Source organism: Asparagus officinalis, chromosome 7 (assembly GCF_001876935.1).
Source record: "Asparagus officinalis chromosome 7, Aspof.V1, whole genome shotgun sequence".
NCBI lineage: Eukaryota > Viridiplantae > Streptophyta > Magnoliopsida > Asparagales > Asparagaceae > Asparagus > Asparagus officinalis.
The window spans coordinates 77381703-77387702 of NC_033800.1; the positions used below are offsets into that span (position 1 = coordinate 77381703).

Consider the following 6000-nt stretch of genomic DNA (forward strand, 5'->3'; position numbering starts at 1 on the left):
AGTTCATGCTCTGGGATTTTTCATGATCGTGATACTATCTCATTTACTCTATATAAGCATGAATTTGAGGCGGTTTAGATTGGACTCTATAATCCTTCATTTTGCATTCAGATAAGCAGATTGGTTTTCTTTTGTCATTCGCATGTTTGCAGGCTTGTAGAAATTATTTATGGCAATCTGAAGGGCTAAAGCATAAGAAACAATCATCAAATAGAAATCCAGCGATCAGTAATTCAGAAGGGAGAAGTCATTTAGTTGCAAATTGGCAACATGCAAAGTGACAGGTTAGTTCTGTTGTGCGCGGCGGAAGCTTTTAGGGCAACACAAACAATAACTCGAACCAAATCACAAACAATATGCAAAACATAACCACAGCAAGAACAAAGGATTTTACGTGGTTCGGCAAGTTGCCTACGTCCACGGGGCAAGGAGGGGGGAGAGATTTTACTACTAGAAATCAAGGGAATATAAATAGGATTACAAATCTCTCAGACCAAACCCTAAAACAAAACACTTGATCTCTCAAAGCTCTCTCACAATTGGATGCAACAATCCTCTCTCAAAAGCTGCTCAAATTCGTCCTTGCATTTTCCCTAACAAATCTGGTTTTAGTTTATATATCAACTTAAAACCGAATCGGGTCAAAACCTGAAGCCCAGCCCAGATCATCGTCGGTCGACCGCGGCGGTCGAGTCCAGGAACAATACTCGAGCTGAAACACGATCTCCCCCCATCTTGATCAACTGATCAAACGGCTGCATCTGAAAGACTGTCTACGTATCCTCTTGCCCAAGGAATCAAGCCGAACGTAGTTCACCCAAATGGCCTCCAAAGGCCTCAGCACTGAAGGATGTTCAAAAGCTTCAAACAATGACCAAATTTCACACCTGAAACAACTTTGGTCAACATATCTCCAGGGTTGTCATCTGTATGGACCTTCTCCAATATGACATCTCCATCATCCAAGACGTCCCGTACAAAGTGGAATCTGACGTCGATGTGCTTCGTGCGCGCATGATAAACCTGGTTCTTCGCCAAATAGATAGCTGACATGCTATCACAATATACCCGAATAGTCTCCTGAGCGATCCCCAAGTCCTCCAATAATCCACGCAACCATAAAGCCTCCTTAATAGCTTCAGTAACTGCCATATACTCTGCCTCTGTAGTAGAAAGAGCCACTGTGGACTGAAGCGTGCAACGCCAACATACAGGTGCACTTGCCAATGTAAAAGCATAACCTGACGTAGACCGGCGTTTGTCAAGATCTCCAGCATAATCTGAATCCACATATCCAATACAATCCTGCCCATCCTTCTCATCCATCTGAAATACTAAACCAACATCCACGGTTCCTCGAACATACCGTAGAATCCACTTCACGGCCTCCCAGTGACCCTTTCCGGGGTTGTGCATGTATCTCGATACCATGCTCACGGCCTGTGATAAATCTGGCATCGTACACACCATCGCATACATCAAGCTACCTACTGCACTGGCATATGGGACCTTCGACATATAATCTCTGTCCTCAACTGAAACATGTGACATCAACGCTGAAAGCTTGAAGTGGGGAGCCAATGGTATGCTAACTGCTTTTGCATTTCCATCAAAGCTGAATTTCTTCAACATCTTCTGCAAGTAGCTCTTCTGTGTAAGCTTCAAACTCCCTCTCACCCTGTCTCTCTCGATCTTCATACCCAATATCTTCTTTGCCTCACCAAGATCCTTCATCTCAAACTCGGATGATAACTCATCTTTCAGCTTTTGAATAGCCGAAGAATTCCTGGAAACAATAAGCATATCGTCAACATATAAAAGCAAATATATGAGCTCACCATCCTGTAGCTTGTGCATATAAACGCATGGGTCATATGGGCTCCTCGTGTACCCTCGGCCAATCATAAAACCGTCGAATCTCTTATACCACTGTCTTGGTGACTGCTTCAAACCATAAAGAGACTTCTTCAGCTTACAAACCAAATCTTCCTTTCCTACAGCTTTGAAACCCTGGGGTTGTGTCATGTAGATCTCCTCATCTAAATCACCATGTAGAAAGGCTGTCTTCACATCCATTTGGACCAAATCCAAATCCAACTGTGCCACCAACGCTAATAAAATCCGAATCGACGAATGCTTCACAACGGGTGAAAATACCTCGTTATAATCAATGCCCTCAAGCTGTGCATACCCCTTGGCAACCAATCTGGCTTTGAACCGAATGTCCCCAATAGAAGATCCCTCCTTCTTCGCATATACCCACTTGCAACCAATAGCTTTCTTACCCTTAAGTAGATGTGCAAGTGCCCAAGTGTCGTTTTTCTGAAGAAACTTCATCTCCTCCACAATAGCTTCCCTCCACCTGATCGAATCGGGGCTAGACTCTGCCCCCCTGAATGTGGCTGGAACCATATCATCAACGACCTTCACTGATAATGCGTATGCGACCATGACATCATTATACCTAGCTGGCTGACGAATCTCTCTCCTCGGTCTATCTGCTGCAATAGTCCTCTGAACATGACCATGTTCCTGAGTCCCATGATCCACTGTACCCTCGGTCTGCCCGGCTATCATCTCATCTCCTCCCAGTGTCACCTCTGTAGGAGCCTCAATGGATACAGTGCTCTCTGGAGTGGGTGGAGTCACATTAACCTCCACCTGCTGCGATATCTCTTCTGTTTGGTCTCCCTCCACCTGCTGAGGGGCTCGAGGCCTCATCATGTACGTCTCGTCAAATGTGACATCTCTGCTAATAACTATCTTCTTGTCCAGTGGATCCCATAACTTGAAGCCTTTGACTCCATCTCTAAATCCCACAAAGACTGCTTTCCTCGCTCTCGGATTTAATTTACCATCACTGACATGATAATAAGCTGGACACCCGAATATCCGAAGCGACTCATAGTCACTAGCTACCGAACCAAACCAACGCTCCAAAGGAGTCTTTCCGTCTATCGCAGTGCACGACATCCTGTTCACGAGATGGCTCGCATAAACTAACGCCTCGGCCCAAAAGGATCTAGGCAATCCACTCTGCGTCATCATACACCGCACCTTCTCCAGCAAGGTACGGTTCAATCTCTCAGCCACCCCGTTCTGTTACGGTGTCTCTCGAACTGTGAAGTGTCTTCTGATGCCATGATCTCGGTAAAACTGCAGAAACAGATCACTCTTGTACTCTCTGCCGTTATCTGAACATAGAGTCTTTACCTTTCTACCTGTCTGCAGCTCCACTTTCTTCTTCCACTCCACAAAAATATCCAGGACCTGATGTTTATGCTTCATCGGTATACCCAATTCCTCCTGGAATAGTCATCAAGACAAAATAGTTGGCCCCCCAAGAGATGTGTTCTTGGAAGGACCCCAAACATCTGTGTGAATATAATCCAATGTACCTCGGGTGTTGTGAACAGCGGTGCCAAACTTCACTCTAGTCTTCTTCCCAAGTACACAATGCTCACACAACTCCATCTTGCAGGTCTTAGCACCTTTTAATAGCCCATGTTTTGCCAATGACTGCAGGGACTTATCTCTTGTGTGTCCAAGTCTCATGTGCCATAAGGTAGTAATGTCCTCCTCTGTAGTAATAGAAGCTGACAGACCCCCTGTAACTGTCTTGCCCTTCAAGTAGTATAGGTTGTTTTCCCTAACACCTCGCATCACCACCATAGAACCCTTCGTGACCTTCACTATAGCATCCTCTAAGATCACTCGATATCCTGCTGCCTCCAAAGTCCCAAGAGAAATGATGTTCTTCGTCAACTGCGACACGAACCTCACTTCCTTCAATTCTCTCACTACACCATCATGCATCATGATCCGGACTGAACCAATACCACCAATAGGACATACGTGGTCATTACCCATAAGCACGACATCCCCTCTTTCCAGCTCCTCAAAGCTAGAGAACCACTCCCTCTTAGGGCAGATGTGATATGTAGCTCCCGAATCCATCATCCACTCCGTGGAATCTGCATAGCAAACCGACGGTAACGCAGGGCATGAATAACCTGAAGAATCTGAATCTGAATGCTCACTAATAGCTTTTGCAACATTCACTTCGGAAGCTTGTGCAGCTTTCCCCTTATTCTTCCCGACTTTTTCTTTCCACTTTGGGCAGTCAATCTTCCAATGTCCTTCTTCTTTACAATACCGACATTGATTTCTACCAACACTCTTATAGACACTTCTATTCTTTGACTTTGAGCGGTTGAATTGGCGACGGTTTGAATCTCGACCTCGAACTGCTAGTGCATCTCCCGATGCCTTCTCGGAGGGTTCACTATCACTCTTCCTCAACTCATAGTTCACCAAAGCTGAGGTCACCTCCTTGTAGCTGACTGTAGTTCTTCCATTGATCATAGTGAGAACGAACGTACCATAATCATCTTCGGGCAACGAACACAGAAGTAGCATCGCCTTGTCTTCATCAACTATAATACCCACATTGGCCATATCTGAAAGTAGCTTAGTGAAATTGTTAACATGCTCCCTGATGGAAACCCCCCTCTTCATCTTGAACTGATAAAATCTCTTCTTCAAGTGAAGCCGATTCTCAATGCTCTTCGTCAGATATTTCTCATTGAGTGTTTCCCACATCTTCTTCGCCGACGTCTCGTTCATAACATCATAAATAAGATCCGGCGTCAAGCATGACCTAATAACACCACAAGCTCTACTGTTCATCTTTCTCCAAACCTTATCCTCCAACTCAGCGGGTTTCTCTTTTAACTCAAGAGTCACCTCCAAATTCTGTGCATCCAAGGCATCCATCACATGACACCTCCACAATCCAAAATTGATCTTGCTATCGAACTTCGGAACATCAATCTTCGTGTTATTGATGCTCAGACTCTGTATCGCCTTTGTTAGAGACGAACCTGACGTGCTTGCATCTCCCATGTTGTCGATCTAGCTCTGATACCAATTGTTGTGCGCGGGGGAAGCTTTTAGGGCAACACAAACAATAACTCGAACCAAATCACAAACAATATGCAAAACACAACTACAGCAAGAACAAAGGATTTTACGTGGTTTGGCAAGTTGCCTACGTTCACGGGGCAAGGAGGGGGGAGAGATTTTACTACTAGAAATCAAGAGAATACAAATAGGATTACAAATCTCTCAGACCAAACCCTAAAACAAAACACTTGATCTCTCAAAGCTCTCCCACAATTGGATGCAACAATCCTCTCTCAAAAGCTGCTCAAATTCGTCCTTGCATTTTCCCTAACAAATCTGGTTTTAGTTTATATAACAACTTAAAACCGAATCGGGTCAAAACCTGAAGCCCAGCCCAGATCATCGTCGGTCGACCGCGTCGGTCGACCGCGCAGGTCTCGCGGTCGACCGCGCCGGTCGACCGAATCATCAAACCCGAGAGTAAAAACGCTTACAGTCATCCGCGGTCGACCGCGCCGGTCGACCGCCACCAGCTCCGGTCGACCGCCACACACTCCGATTCCCAGTCGGTTTGGTGCACGTTTGCGGTCGCCCGCGCCGGTCGACCGCCAAACTCTCTGCTGAATTTTCTGATTTTTTGTAATTCTTCAAGTTCCATTGAGATGCTTATGTTATTTTTTTTTTGTACAAAGTGACAGGAACTTCCTCTGCATAAAAAAGATGATAATAATTAGAAAAACATGCTAGCTCAAATATGAACATAGACGTACTTCTCTCTAGAGTAGTTCATAGTGTTTGAAGGGGGTGTGTTACTCATAGTCGCATTTCACATGTTTCTCCTACACTTGAATGGACGAAAAAGTCACCAAAAGAGGTGAAACTCCCAATAGTTATATAGATCACCATGAATCTCATTTTCTTCATCCCAATATATGAACAGATCACTAAATCTCATTTTGAATTTTTTCAAACCGTATATTTGCAAGAGTTATTACATAACACGTGAGTATTAACTTGTCAGCCTTAACATAGCGAGTTAGAATATTCAGTATTATCTGTTTTAAGAAACTTGAAATTTTCTGAATTCATCAAAAT

General features: G+C 44.5%; 1 long non-coding RNA gene across 12 annotated transcripts in view; it reads left to right on the top strand.

The window, feature by feature from the left end:
- The window catches only part of LOC109847739, a 34999-nt gene that overhangs the window by 19849 nt on the left and 9150 nt on the right, over nucleotides 1-6000 (top strand). For 4 of the 12 annotated variants that reach the window (XR_002248644.1, XR_002248647.1, XR_002248648.1 and 1 more), the window contains one exon: nucleotides 153-284. The exons of the other annotated variants lie outside the window; for them this stretch is intronic. This is a non-coding gene — a long non-coding RNA (uncharacterized LOC109847739). The remainder of the gene's footprint in view (nucleotides 1-152; nucleotides 285-6000) is intronic. 12 annotated transcript variants of the gene reach the window in all.